Raw genomic sequence first — 15,635 nt, 5'->3', positions numbered from 1 at the left:
TTCAATCAAAAAGCAAACCTGGCTTGGCCATCTGTAATGCCAACACTTGGGAGAGATTGAGGCAGAAGGATCAGGAGTTCAAGGCTAGCCTGAACTATATAAAAGGACCACCCAACCATCAACTAACCAACCCAATGAACAAACACAATTTAGGGAGAGGCTGTGTGTCAATCATGGTCAAAACTCAGAGCTCCAGTGTGACGGTGCACATCTGCAATCCCAGCACAGGGAAGGCTGAAGCAGGAGGACTCCCATCAGTAAGACCTGGACTACAAGTCTCAAAACTGGGGGAGAAGGACAACAAAAAAGACCCAGTCAATCCTGCCTTTACAGTGCCTTTGAACTTTCTAACTTCCGTGGTTTGCCTTGTAAGCTCAACAATAACAGAAGTGGGGTGATGGAAATCTAATGTTTTCAGAGGTACCCACAAGGCAATTTCCTCTTCTACACTTCAAATTCAGGTTGTTCCCCTGTTTTTCCAACATGAAGTTAAATAATGTTGTTTCCCAAAGGGAAGCCCCGCTCCAATTTATAGGTCTTCATGGATTTCTAGCCCCAAACTGTCTTCCATATTCTGCAGTTAGGAATCAGGGCTGTGCGTGCGTTTGGGAGAGAGCAGGGAAGGCAGGATGGAGATTACATGCGTGTCTTCCCCACCTAGACCTCATTACTACCTCGAGTTCATCGCTCGCCTCTGTATGTGTGTGTGTAAGTGTAAGGGTGCGGGTAGGGATCTGTGTTTTAATGCCGGAGGAGTATATTCACATAGAATACGTACATAAGTATTTGTCTAACCCAGGACTATTATGCCAAGATATACTGGAAACTGGCAAAAATTAATGAATGGCATAAAGAACGAGAACCTTTTCATTAGACTTGTATATATTTATTCTGTTAGTAAAAACGAACATTAAAAAAGGGAACAATACTGCAAAGTCACAGGGTCATAGTTTTTTGCCAAGGTTGAATAAGACTTAGACACCGATTTTCCAGAAGGAAGGGATTATAAACTTTGATTTTAAGCCATTTTCAGAGCATTAGAGAATTACTCGAGGGAGCCATTTTCCGAGTGGCTTAGTTTTCAAGAATGAAACAGCAGCTCCTTTAAAAAAAACAAAAACGTGAAAAGGAAACATGAAAGTAAAATGCAGGTCCCTTGCCGTGCCATTGTTCCCACAATGCCGTGACTCGGATTCGAACCGAGGTTGCTGCGGCCACAACGCAGAGTACTAACCACTATACGATCACGGCGAGCTACCGGAGACCTGGAGGAGAAGCGATGTACAGGCTGCCTTCAAGCCGCACAGGCCTTCCCCCTGCCGCGTCAGCCGAGGGCGTTGCGGGGCGGGGCTCCAGCCGCCGAGACCGCGCAGGCGCACCGCCCCCCGCCCGCGGCCTGCCTCCGGGCCGCCGGGTCTCCCGCCGGGACTCCTGTCGGTCACCGGGGCTGGGGTCGCAGCTGGTCGTCCTCGGGGAGCCCCTCCCCAGGCGCTGCGGAGCTCCGGAGCCTGCAGGGGCGTTCCTCCCGGGGTCTCCCGGAGTGACCCACGCGACCTCGGCGAGGACGTGGGCCCCGAAAGCCGGGGCGCCTTCGCCGAGCCAGCCCGCCCCCGCCCCGCTCCCGCTCCCGCGTGCTCCGGCTCCTCCCTCCGCCGTGCCCCGCCGTCCCGGCGCCCACCTCTGGGGCCCCCCGGCGGCCGCAGGGACCCGGTCCGCTTTTCCTCGTCTTTACTGCACGGGTTCCCGCGCGCCTCCAGCGGGCCTGAGTACACGCGAGGCCATGCTGTTTTGAGAAGGAGCCAGCAAGTCGTTCCTCCAGTAGCCCCTCCTCGGTGGTCCCCGAGGGGTCTCCCCGCGCGCGGGCCAGATCCCTTGGGCGCCCGGCCGGCCCGGCGCGCGGGCGCGGGGCGCGGGGGGCTCGGGGCGCGGGGCGCGGGGGCGCGGGGGCGCGGGGGCGCGGGGGCGCGGGGGCGCGGGGCGCGGGGGCGCGGGGCGCGGGGGCGCGGGGGCGCGGGGGCGCGGGGGCGCGGGGGCGCGGGGGCGCGGGGGCGCGGGGCGCGCGGCCTGCGCCCCTGGGGACTGCTCAGACCCTCACACGCCCTGAAAAGCGCCTCGTCAAGATTTCCTGTAAGCTTTCGTACACCTAATGGCGGCGTAACACAGTCACGTCCTACTGTTACTTTCTTTCATAATTTTACTGATGTTGAGGAACCCAGACATTTCAATCACACCTAAGTCTTCCTACACGTCCCTCAAAACACAGAAAGCCATGTATTGTGTTCCTTTAAGCAAACACGTGTCTTCAAATACTGACAGTTTTTACTCAACTCCCACTGAGTCACCATCTGAACATATACACGGAAAACACAAAATTTTCAATTTTCACAGTACATTATCAAAATTGTTAGGAGCACTGGGCTACCACGCCAGAGGTGTTACAGAGGCGCACGGTTGTGATGGGGCAGTGACCAAGGAGTGGTTTGCTTTTAAAAAGGTTCTGTAAGAAACACGGCCTAGCTCTCAAGACATTACATGCATAAATGTGACTTGACTCCACATCGCCGTTTAGTATGCTTTGTATTACAGGATATAAAATGAACCCCCACCTATGCAATGTTAAGCTGACACTCAAGCCAATCAAAGCCTCCCATAATTCAAAATCCCACTATTTTCTGGCTGTACCAAAAAAGAAAAAAAAAAAAAAAGTGGCGCGTGATTTACCTCTTAAAAATCATTAAGGTGCTGTAGAGATGGTTTTGCCGTCAAGACACTTGCTAGCAAGGCCAGATAACCCAGGTTCGATTCCCCAGTACTCACGTAAAGCCAGGTGCACAAGGTAGCGCATGCTACTGGAGTTCCTTTGCAGTGGCTAGAGGCCCTGGCGCTGGCACTCTCCCTCTGCCCCCTCTCAAATAAATAAATATTAAAAAGTCATTTATGCTTAAAAATGGCATGGGTTTCTTTTTAGAGATAGGGTCTCGCTCTAGCTCAAGCTGGCCTGGAATTCACTATGTAGTCTGAGGCTGGCCTCGAACTCACAGTGAGCTTCTAACTCTGCTCCCAAGAACCGGGCTTAAAGGCGTGCGCTACCACACCCAGCAGCAGACATTTCTTAAATCACCCAAAAGACTTGAATTTACAAAATAGTTGCTTTGTGTTGTATAGAAGGGCGACAGGAACTTCGACACCAGTGGATGTAACGTCAGTTCTCCGCTTTTTGGCTTCACTTCCACTGTGGCATGAGTCCCTCGCCGTCTGCGCTTGGGCTCATCTCGGGCCGCGCCGACTTTTCCGTTGGGCATGTGGGTGGCGCGTGCGAATGTTGCGGCCGGTGCGAGCGGCGGGGGCACCGAACACATTCTAGTCTTACAGCAACCCCCAAGGTATCTGGCTTTGCAGAGCCCCGTCCCCAACAGTCTGTCATCCGGGAGTCTACTCCAGCGCTTTCAAGGAAACTTGTACCAGTGTCCATCACACCAGGTAGGCTGGCTAGTTATCCGTGCGCCGAGTCCCGAATCTGTGCCAGCACTACAGTGACTGGACGCCTACATCCTCTCCTACTCCAATTTAGCCAGTGTCGGTATAATCGCTGTTTCCAAGGGTCACTTGGGAATGCTGGCCCATTTCCCAGTGGTTAGAAGCTCAGTATAAAAACTGTCTGAAAGCGGTAAAACAGGATTCCTTTGCCGTGCCATTGTCCTCACAATGCCGTGACTCGGATTCGAACCGAGGTTGCTGCGGCCACAACGCAGAGTACTAACCACTATACGATCACGGCGAGCCACCGGGAACCCAGAGTCTGATCATCCAGCTAGGTCTCTTCTCTACTGGAAGCCCCGCCCCTTGATGACATCATTGTTCCGCTGGCTTCCGCCTATGCTCAACCCGGCTCTCGGGATGCACGCAGGCGCACTGGACGCGCCTCGCGGTGACGCACTGGCCCCGCCCCCTCGCGGAGGTGGGGAGGGCGTTGGGTTTCCGGCTGGTCAAGCGCTTTATGTGAGTGGGTCAGAATAAGTCTTGGTAGAATTTAAAACTCTGTGATCGTTGGCACTCCTCACGTCATACAGGTCCAGTATCGCAGGAGTCTTTTAGTTTGTAAAGCACGTTTTGTTTTATTTAGTTTTTTTGGGGGGGAAACAGGACCACCCCCATGTAGTCCAGGTTGGTTTCGAACTCGTGCTCCCTCCGCCACCCCCGGATGATGGCATTACAGGAGGGCGCCATCGTGTTCGGTTTGCAAAGCACTTTCATGGTTTGTTCTCTTTTTTTCTTTCTTTCTATTTCTTCTTTCTGTCTCTTTCTTTTCTTTCTCTCTCTCTTGTGGTGTGTTCCAATGGCCAAGCAGAAACCTGGGAGACGTACAGCTGTCATACTCCAGGTTGGGGTCACAGGCGAGCCGGGTTATCACGGTTACAAACGGGCGCAGGAGGACGTCGGTGTCCTTTGACAAGGACTACACCACGGTGGCCTGTGGCTCGCAGCATCCTGGTGGCTCGCCGTGATCGTATAGTGGTTAGTACTCTGCGTTGTGGCCGCAGCAACCTCGGTTCGAATCCGAGTCACGGCATTGTGGGAACAATGGCACGGCAAAGGATGACTCTTTTAGCCTGACCCAGGGCCATCCTTCTAGGTGGCTGAGCAGAAGTTCTACGTGGCAAATTCTGACTGCTTTGTGCATGTGTTTGAGAAAACGGTAGAGACTCCTCCCTTGTACCGCCTTTAAAATTCTTCCAATGGACCTGCCTGTCTTCCCTTTTATTTATTTATTTATTTTGGTTTTTCGAGGTAGGGTCTCACTCTAGCCCAGGCTAACCGGGAATTCACCATTGTAGTTTCAGAGTGGCCTTGAACTCATGGCGATCCTCCTACCTCTGCCTCCAGAATGCTGGGATTAAAGGTGTGCACCACCAGGCCAGCTCCTACTAGGGATTCCTATTTTATTACTTAAGCATTTAACTGTATGAACATATCGCATGTTGTTCCCATCGGGATATATCCTCTGAAACTCTCTCCCACTCCACCACCTCCCCATTACACTCAGGGCCTTCCTCAGTGGGTTGATTCTTATTTTTTATGTTTTCTGAGATACTCCTCTTTCGTCATTTGTCCCGTTAATGGCCAAATCTTTTAGGAAGCCTCACACAACTTAAAACTTCATCACTTTGGTGGCATTATAGGAACAATGTGCAAGACTTAAGGGTTAGAATAGTGTGGATTAGACAATGCAAAATTATACCATTCACATGAGTTCTCTTTCATTCTGATTTAAAAAAATATTTTATTTATTTGGGGGGGGGGGTGAGAATGGGTGTGCCAAAGGCTCTAGCCATTTAACGAACTCCAGACACATGTGCCACCTTGTGCATCTGGCTTTACTTGGTTACTAAGGAATTGAACTCCGGTTCTTAGCCTTTGCAAGCAAGCATCTTAACCACTGAGCCATCTCTCCAGTTCCCTCCTCACCCCTTTTTTTGGCAGGGAAATTTTCACTGTAGACTAGGGTGCTGAATCTAAAGGTGAGTACCACACCTGTTCACTGGACCATTTTTAAAAAAGTATTATTTATTTATTTGCAAGCAGAAGGAGACAGAGGGCAGGGGAGGGGGAGAGAGAGAGAGGGAAGAGGGAGGGAGAGGGGAGAGAGATACAGAGAGAGAGAATAGGTGTACCAGGGCCTCTAGCTGCTGCATTAAATGAACTTCAGATGTATGTGCCACTTTGTGCATCTGGCTTTGCATGGGTACTGGGGAACTGAACTAGGGTCTTTAGCTTTGAAGGCAAGTGCCTTAACCGCTGAACAATCTCGTTGGCCTATTTTATTCTTTTAAAAATATTTTTATTTAGTTATTTATTCACTGTGCCATATTTGATCTAGATCTTATGACAAATAAAAAATATGACTGTATTGAGGGTCCTAGTTCTTGTGGCCACTATTAGGGGTGCTAATGATAGCCTCATAGGTGGTAGAGTGTTTTTTTTCCTGGATGCTCTGCCTCACAATCTATGTCAGGTTTACAGGAAGTTGTATTTATTTTATGCAAACTTAAAAACCCAAAGCTCAGCAAGCTCAGGGCTGTCGTTTTACATTAGTCAAAATGGAAGTTGAGTTGGCTCTGAGGTTGGTGGTGACGGCTGTGTGCTGGTCACAGAAAGGATGAAAGAGTACGGGCTGAGAGGACTCTCTCTACCCAGCGGTCTAGAGTGGCATAGCCAGCTAGGGAGCATTCCTGGGAGAGATGGATATTATAATGGGATTGTGTGCCTTTGGCCCACAATTCATCAGGAAAGACTGAACACATAAAATTAAAGCGCTGTCACAGGCTGTAATTTCCCTGGGTCTCCTGCTAATTCTTAGGTTTGGTGAGTTTCATGCTGCCCAGTAGGACAGCTGGGAAGAGTGTTCTGCTGGAGTAGGGGAAGGTGAGCCTGCAAACTCACCAGGCTTGGGAGGGGCAGTTTAAAGGCTGTGCATTTGGAAAATCAAATCACCAACAAAGAAACAGAACCCGTCTATAGGATTGTGACAAATGCACTCTTTGGACTGCTGACTCTGTTCCTATAAGCTACTCCCAGAATGGGGTGGGGAGAAAGTCAGTAGAGGCCACTATGAGTATTACAACCGAGCAAACACATCTGCCCCCTCAGGGACCCCACCAGTCACCCACGGCAGTGCCAGGAATGCTCGGGAAAGCTCACTGGTTGTCTTCGATCCAGATGCAGCTAGAGTAACGGGAGGGAAGTACTCTTGCATTTCCCATGTCTGGCCATTTTGGCACATATACTATTATCCTCGGAATCCAGCTATAAAAATTTTATAATGTCCTCTCTGAAGGCCATTCCGCCAATTTCCCTTACTCTAATTTCAGAGTCGATTTGACTGCTAATTAGACTTTCCTGCGGGGAAGAGCTTTGCTCTGCCAAGCTTCTGAACTGTCGACACTCGTTTGCTGTATTGTGGTATTATGGTTTAGACTCTTGAGTCTGTTGTTGTGACTCATCTCCTTTGAGCTTACTTATCTCTGAGTGGGTTAACACAGCTTCTGGGCTGGCATATCTGAGAGCTAGAGACTTTTAAATCTTCATCTGAGATGATTCTCCTCCCTGTCCTTGATTTTTGTTTTTTCCAGGTAAAGTCTCATTGTAGCCCAGGATGACCTGGAATTCACTATGTAGTTCCAGGCTGGCCTGGAACTCACATTGATCCTTGTACCTCTGCCTCCTGAGTACTGGGATTAAAGGTGTGCACCGCCACACTCAGTTTGTTCTTGCTTTTAAACCTACTTTGAGATTTCTCATTCTATGAATGCACTTTCCTTACTTCCCATTTCCAGCTTGAGACCCAAATTCTTCCCTGGGCCTCAGTGCCAGCAAAGAGGCAGCCTGTGCAAGAGTTTTTCCTGACCTAGTTTCCATTTTAGTTGGAGTTGTTACTTTCTATTGGTTTTTAACCCCTCTAAGTCACTTTGACTTTTCCTGCCTTGCATCCCATATGCCCTGAGACAAGTAGCTGACATTGACACCCTTCCTGCAGGCTAGTCCTCACTTTCATCCTTTCCTAATGAAGTCACTGGTACCTCAAAGTAAGTTGCCCAGGGTCTGAACCTGACCTACCCACTTACTAGCTAAGCAACAAGTTTCAGCTGTCCATTTGTAATATAGGGGGAGGCTTGCTATGAATATTAAATTCGTTAATACTTGTAAAGCGGCAGTACTTGACACTTACCAAGCCTCACTGAACTTTTGCTTAATTAAAATAGTAGGTGGGGCATGACAATGAAACAAACTTCTTAAAAAACAAACACAGTGGAACTTAATGAGTGTTGCTTCTGGTTGGAGAGATGGCTTAGTTAAGGTGTTTGCCTGTGAAGCCTAAGGACCCAGGTTTGATTCCCCAGGACCCATGTAAGCCAGATGCACAAGATGGCACAGGCATCTGGAGTTCATTTGCAGTGGCTAAGGCCCTAGCACACCCATTCTCTCCCTCTTCTCTCATAACTAAAAAATAGGTGTATCACCCTCTCATTGGTGGACAAAATACCTGACAAAACAATCACTCCATGCGAGGAGGAAGGGTTTATTTCAGCTTCCGGGCTACAGTCCACCATGGTGGGAAAAGCATGGTGATAGGAGCTTGAGGCAGCTGGTCATGTTCAGTCCACAGTGAGGAAGCAGAGAGCAATAAATACCCCTTTTCTTCTCTCTCTCTCTCTCTCTTTTTGCTTTTTTGAGGTAGGGTCTCACTGTAGCCCAGGCTGACATGAAATTCACTATATAGTCTCTGGGTGGCCTCGAACTCATGGTGCTTCTCCTACCTCTGCCTACCAAGTGCTGGGATTAAAGGCATGCGCCACCATGCCCGGCCCAAAGTTTTTTTTTTTTTTTCGAGGTAGGGTCTCACTCTAGCTCAGGCTGACCTGGAATTCACTGTGTAGTCTCAGGGTGGCCTCGAACTCATGGCGATCCTCCTACCTCTGCCTCCCAAGTGCTGGGATTAAAGGCATGCGCCACCATGCCTTGCCAGCTTTCTCCTTTCTATACTATAGTCCAGTACACTGCTGAGTCTTCCCACCTCAACCTAATCAAGAAAATCCCTCCAGGTCCTATCAATTTCACTATCAGTATAAACGGTCACAGTCAGCATTCCATTTTTCGCAATAGGCTGACCAAAATATTTGTGGAACTCATGTTTGGGGATTATCTTCAGGGTGAACATATATGTGATATGAGTACATGCACCTCTTTATTTATGATTATATCCTATTTTGAAAGTTGTTTTTGAGGCAGGGTCTCACTCTAGCGCAGAGCGACCTGGAATTCACTGTGTAGTTTGAACTCTCAGCGATCCTCCTACCTCCGCCTCCCGAATGCTGGGATTAAAGGTGTGCACCACCATGTCCCAGGTCTTTTTGTTTTGTTTTGCAAGGTAAGGTCTCACTGTAGTCCAGGCTAACCTGGAACTCACTGTACTGTAGTCCTACTGCTGGGATTAAAGGCACGGGCCACTATGTCCAGACACTAGTCTTTTAAGTTGCAAAATGTTTTGATTCCAAAAGTGTTTAGGCTATGTTTAAAAAATGATTTTGGCATGTGTATCGACTTTGGGGACAAACTTGGGGAGGGGAACATCAGAAACTTATAAGTGTAGGGTGTTTGCTTAAACAATCCCATGGCTTCCTGGGACTTTCTGGTCACCAGAAGGGTACAGTGGTCAGCAATAGCAGAATCTTCATTTGAAAGTTCTCCCCAGTGATTTATCTTCACACAAAGTTAGAGAAGGGCTGTTCTAGTCTACAGCTCTAATGGGGAACTGATCTGCCTGAGTCAACTGAACCTCATCAATAGGGCAACTTTTATTTTTTTTTTTCCGAGGTAGGGTTGCCCTAGCACAGGCTGACCTAGGAAACCTTGTTTATGCTGGAGTGAGCCCAAGGCCTCTCGCTTTGTAAGTGCTGCTGTGCCACTTAGCACGCTCCAGGACATAGGGTTTGAGTAAGTGAAGATGGCAGTCTGGGAGAGGACTCACCACTTGGCCTGTTTGAAGGTCATCTGGGAGGGAGGCAGCAGACCTGAGCTTCCACGAGGAGGCGCTGTATCCCAAGAAGTGGGTGTGGAACTCGGAGGCTAGAAATGACTCAATTTGGGAGGCACATGTGACTTGTCTTATGGTTCAGCAATGGTTTATCATGGTAAAATTTCTAAAACATGTATTCCGATGCCGGCTAGAATGTCTATAAATACCAATTAGGTCAAATTGATTTTATTAGTCAAGGTTTTACAATTGTTACTCGTTTTCTGTCTACTTAATTAATGATTTATCAACGAGAAGAGGGCTGGAAAATCCACCTGTGCATTTGTTCCTCAGTTATATCAGTTTTTAAGTAATATTTTTATTTATTTATTTACAAGGAGAGAGAGAGGGAGAGAGAATGAATGAATATGAGAATGGCATGCCTGGCCTCTGACCACTGCAAATGAACTCCAGATGCATGTGCATCTGGCTTTATTTATGTAGGTACTGGGGAATCAAACCTGGTTCTTTAGGCTTTGTAAGAAAGCACCTTAACCACTGGACCATCTCTCCCATCCATGCTCAGTAAGTCTTGATGACTACATAAATATCTTGTAAGTTAAATATTTATATATATATATTTTCTGTATATGTTGTTAGAATCAACTTATCTTTCTGGCTATATTTGATTAGTTCTCTCTTCCAGATCTCAGAAGGTTTCCCTAATGCTTAATACTACAGTCAGATCTGTTACCTTCCAGCCCAGAAAGCTTGGTTGTTGGATGGACTAAATATCAACTCATGGAAGCAGGAGCATCTGTAATGGCCTGTATTGCGTCCACTTCGGAGTTGTATCAATAATGACATGTGTGACTGCTTTTATGTCTCTGACAAGATAGCAATCTTTGGGTGTGCATTGATGGAAAGGACACAAGCACAAGATGGGAGAGGAAGCCCAGAGGTGGGTATTTGTCCACTTCTGCCTTTTTGGCATGATCCTTTAAAAAAAAATATATATATATATATAATTTTTTTATTGACAACTTCCATAATTGTAGACAATAGCCCATGGTAATTCCCTCCCTTCCCCCACTTTCCCTTTGAAACTCTACTCTCCATCACATCCCTTCCCCTTCTCAGACTCTTTTATTTTGATGTCATAATCTTTTCCTTCTATTATGATGGTCTTGTGTAGGTAGTGTCACGCACTGTGAGGTCATGGATATCCAGGCCATTTTGTGTCTGGGGGAGCATGTTGTAAGGGGTCCTACCCTTCCTTCGGCTCTTACATTCTTTCTGCCACCTCTTCCGTAATGGACCCTGAGCCTTGGAAGATGTGATAGAGATATTTCAGTGCTGAGCACTCCTCTGTCACTTCTCAGCACCATGGTGCCTTCTGAGTCATCCCAAGGTCACTGCCATTTGAAAAGAGAAGCTTCTCTAACCAAAAGTGAGAGTAGCATTAACATATGGGTATGAACATTAAGAGTATTGCTTACTGGGCAGTTTGGTGAACATGGTATATTCATTTAGCCCTAGGACTCATGACTACCCCTGTTGTAGGTTTTCAGTATCAGGAATGTATTTATTTATTATTATTATTATTTGGTTTTTCAAAGTAGGGTTTCACTCTAGTCCAGGCTGACCTCCAGGTCACTAAGTAGTCTCAGGGTGGCCTCGAACTCACAGTGATCCTCCTACTTCTGCCTCCCAGTGCTGGGATTAAAGGCATGCACCACCATGCCCGGCTTATTTATTTATTTGAGAGAGATAGAGAGAAAGAGAGAGAGAGAGAATGAGCATGTCAGGGCCTCCAGTCACTCCAAATGCATGCACCACCTTGTGCATCTGCCTTACATGAGTCCTGGGAATTGAACCTGGGTCCTTTGGCTTTGCAAGCAAGTGCTTTAATCACTAAGCCATCTCTCCAGCCTTTTGGCACTATCTTAATGTCTTAGGGTTACAACAGGTAATTACCATAAATAGGGTACTTTAAGCAATAGAGATTTGTTCTCTCATAGTTCTGGAGCCTATAAGTTTGAGATGAAAATGTTGCAAAATTGTGCTTATCAAAGGCTCCTCTAAAGGGACAGAACTTTCTTGCCTCTTTCAAGGTTCCAAGCATAACTTGTGGCTTCTTATTTCACACTACGATGATTCTCCTGTGTTTCTGGTTCTCCACCTTACCACTTCCTTCTGCTTATAAGGACATTGGGTCTTTTGATTTAGACACCAAATAAATCCATGGGGAGCTTATGGTAAGACTGTGAACCTAATTACATTGCAAAGAGCTTTTTCTCAGCTAAGGTCATGATCAAGGTTTCAGGGGTTAGGAATTAGACTTGTGGTGGTTTGATTCAGGTGTCCCCCATAAACTTAGGTGTTCTGAATGCTAGGTTTCCAGCTGATGGATATTTGGGAATTAATGCCTCCTGGAGGGAGTGTATTGGTGGGGGCGGGCTTATGGGTATTAAAGCCAGTTTCCCCATGCCAGTGTTTGGCACACCCTCTTGTTGCTGTAGTCCACCTTATGTTGGCCAGGGATTGATGTCCACCTTCTGCTCATGCCATCGTTTTCCCCTGCCATCATGGAGCTTCCCCTCAAGCCCGTAAGCCAAAATAAATCTCTTTTTCCCAGAAGCTGCTCTTGGTTGGGTGATTTCTACCAGCAATGCGAACCTGCCGCGGACTGACCCTGCCGCGGACTGACTCTCGGGGAGATCAGGACCGAGGGAGAACAAGGGCGAAGGCTCAAGGAGAACTCGGGATTCGGCGAGGAAATGACAGACAGACACACTCTAGGTAGAATATGCTGCTGCAATTTACTGAAGGTTTCATGAAGTTTTTATACAGATTGAACAGGGAAACTTAGCAAGCCAACAAGTGATCTTAGAAATCATTAATTTAAACAATCTTAAGTATTGTTCTATTGTAAGCATACATGTAGTGTTTATCAGGCAGGAACTGTACCCATTTTTTAAGAAGGATGCCTTGTATCATTGACCACAACATTATACAAACAGAAACTAGGTGTAAGGTGAATAACAGGTTACTTATTTCTTATACCCCAAGGACTGTATAAACACCAAGGCTTACGCTTTCTTGTTAAGCGTTCCCATAAATGGAAGAGAATGCCATAGCCTCCTTTTTATTTCATAATTCACCCATCTATTACCGAATTCATCATATCCTTCCTCATAGGGGAGTGGAACTAAGTAGATTCCAGCTTTAGGAGTCCACCATCTGCCCTTGATCAAGTACTGAACATATCCCCCAGGAAGTTTCCTGGTGGGAATGCCTAAGTTTTGTAACTCCTTTTCTGCAGAACTGTCATGTTTCTTATGAACACTACCGATCAACATTTCTACTTTCATATTCTCAGGCTCAGTATCGTTCTCAAACATCATAAGCTGTTTTTACTTTACACCATCTAAAAACTGTTCTAGAGTTAATTTTTTATTCCTAGTAGAGTTATACATTCTCTCCATTGCCCTAATCATAGGAGGGGCACATTCAATGCTTAGATTGTTTCTTGTACTCTGATTGCGTGCATGATTACTAATAAGTGTTGAATTAGCTGTTCTTAGACAAACAGCTAGAAGAAAGCAGGAAAGAAACAGCATTGGCGCCAGCAATTAGGTCGTCGTGACTTCATGGGCAGCAGGAACCTTTACAGTAACCGACTGCCAAGGGGTCACCGGGGGCATCCCTCCGAGGAGTGCTGGCCCTCTGTCCTCAGCTCTCTTTCAGTGCAGAAGCATTTCTGCTTGCTACACAGGCGAGGTCGCCGTGGACGTAGCACGAACCGGACTGCAACAGACATGTATTTTTAAAAAATTTTTATTAGCATTTTCCTGGCACTCTTTAATCCTAGGCTGGCCTCAAACTCAGAGCGATCCTCCTACCTCTGCCTCTTGAGTGCTGGGATTAAAGATGTGTGCCACCATGCCCAGCTGAGCTATTCCACTTTTGTGCTGTGTTAGTAAATCTAGCTGTAGGTTTGGCTCCATGCTCAGGAAACTAAAATAGACTGTTACTTAAATGATACCTTATTTCTGCTTCAAGATAGCTCACAGCCCAGAAGGAAGTAGGGCTTCCTGACTCTTCAGCAGTGGCCTTTGTACATCTTAGTCCCTGTGTACATGCCTGCTACCTCTGACTTGCTTGGTCTCAGGACAGAGTGCAGATTTCATGGCTCTTGAAAAGGAAATTTGTTGGAAAGCTTTCTTATATATAAAGCATGTTTCTAAATTATTCAGTGATATGAATGTTCATTTTTGCAGAGAAAATAACAGAAAATTTCAACAGTCTTTGAAGAAAAAGTTGTTGCTGAGTCTGTGTTGAGTAAGTTAGGGCCTGCTTTCTGGAAACCAGCAAGGCAATAAAGACTCAGCTATGTGGCCACACTTGCTCTTCTACAGAACCATGACAGGGCTGGCCCTCCCTGAAACATTTCCAAAGACCTAACATCTTTTAAAAATATTTTTTAAAAATATTATTTTATTTTATTTAACAGAGCGAGAGAGAGAGAGAGAGAGAGAGAGAGAGAGAGAGAAGGAAAGAAAGAAAGGGTGAAGGGGTGTGACAGGGCCTCTAGCCACGGCAAACAAACTCCAGATGCTTGCACCCTCTTGTGCATCTGGCTTATGTGGATCCTGGGGAATCGAACCTGGGTTCTTAGGTTTAGCAGGCAAGCACCTTAACCACTAAGCCATCTCTCCGGCCCCTTAAAATATTTTATTTATTTATGAGAGAGAGAGAGAGTGAGAGAGACAGAGACAGAGAATGGGGGTACCAGGTCCTGTAGGTACTGTAAACAAACTCCAAATGCATAAGGCACATTGTGCATCTGGCTTTAGGTGGGTACTGGGGAATCAAACCTAGGTCCTTTGGCTTTGCAGGCCAGCACCTTAACCACTAAGCAATCTTTCCAGCTCTAAGACCTAACATCCTTTTAAAAAAATATTTTATTTTTATTTATTTGACAGAGAAAGACAGAATGAATGGGTGCACTAGGGCCTCCAGCCAGACATGTGTGCCCCCTTGTGCATCTGGCTAATGCGGGTCCTGGGGAACTGAACCTGGGTCCTTTGGCAGGCAAACTCCTTAACTATTAAGCCATCCTTCCAGCCCAAGACCTAACATCTTTTTTTTTTTTAAATTTTTATTAACATTTTCCATGATTATAAAATATATCCCATGGTAATTCCCTCCCTCCCCACCCCCACACTTTCCCATTTGAAATTCCATTCTCCATCATATTACCTCCCCATTACAATCATTGTAATTACATATATACAATATCAACCTATTAAGTATCCTCCTCCCTTCCTTTCTCTACCCTTTATGTCTCCTTTTTAACTTACTGGCCTCTGCTACTAAGTATTTTCATTTTCACGCAGAAGCCCAGTCATCTGTAGCTAGGATCCACATATGAGAGAGAACATGTGGCGCTTGGCTTTCTGGGCCTGGGTTACCTCACTCAGTATAATACTTTCCAGGTCCATCCATTTTTCTGCAAATTTCATAACTTCATTTTTCTTTACCGCTGAGTAGAACTCCATTGTATAAATGTGCCACATCTTCATTATCCACTCATCTGTTGAGGGACATCTAGGCTGGTTCCATTTCCCAGCTATTATAAATTGAGCAGCAATAAACATGGTTGAGCACAAGACCTAACATCTTAATGAGGCATAAAGTTAAGCTTACACAACATAGAGAAAATAAATCTGATAATAGATCTTAACAGTGTCAAAAAATACTCTTGTTTCTGATAGTCTCTTTGTCATCCTCCCACCCAAGCAGCAGTTTGGAAAGGGCAAAAATCGTGGTAGTTAAAGTCCGGCCCCATGGCGACCCCAAGTCATGACATTGATGGATGCATAATTATCAACCAACCAGGTCTGCTTCCTGCCCTTGGAGACTCCCTGACTAGGGAGTCCCCACCTTCTGCCCAGATAATTCTAACAGCTTCCTCCCTCCGCAGTATCTGCATGCTACTCCCCGTCCTGGCCCACGTCACTTGTCACTCATTCACATACGTACTGCATACATACATACGTACAAACAGCTTATCTAATAGGACTCCAAACCTAGGGCCATGTTTCTTAACTTGTAAGAT

The 15,635-nt window shown here is 46.5% G+C and overlaps 1 long non-coding RNA gene and 3 other non-coding genes across 4 annotated transcripts; 1 reads left to right on the top strand and 3 right to left on the bottom strand.

Annotated features, from left to right (window-relative positions):
- Window positions 1–870: 870 nt before the first annotated feature.
- LOC123462919 lies at window positions 871–1,354 on the bottom strand. Its single transcript, XR_006638561.1, has 2 exons — window positions 1,235–1,354; window positions 871–1,102 (listed from the first exon to the last, which is right to left on the bottom strand). It is a non-coding gene; the product is annotated as an uncharacterized LOC123462919 (long non-coding RNA).
- Trnah-gug lies at window positions 1,180–1,251 on the bottom strand. Its single transcript has one exon. It is a non-coding gene; the product is annotated as a tRNA-His (tRNA).
- A 2,352-nt stretch (window positions 1,355–3,706) lies between the features above and the next one.
- On the bottom strand, window positions 3,707–3,778 carry Trnah-gug. Its single transcript has one exon. It is a non-coding gene; the product is annotated as a tRNA-His (tRNA).
- A 720-nt stretch (window positions 3,779–4,498) lies between these two features.
- On the top strand, window positions 4,499–4,570 carry Trnah-gug. The gene has a single exon. It is a non-coding gene; the product is annotated as a tRNA-His (tRNA).
- The last annotated feature ends 11,065 nt before the right edge of the window (window positions 4,571–15,635 follow it).

This window comes from Jaculus jaculus, chromosome 8 (genome assembly GCF_020740685.1).
Source record: "Jaculus jaculus isolate mJacJac1 chromosome 8, mJacJac1.mat.Y.cur, whole genome shotgun sequence".
Taxonomy (NCBI): Eukaryota; Metazoa; Chordata; class Mammalia; order Rodentia; family Dipodidae; genus Jaculus; species Jaculus jaculus.
This window is presented reverse-complemented; position numbering and strand designations above follow the sequence as displayed.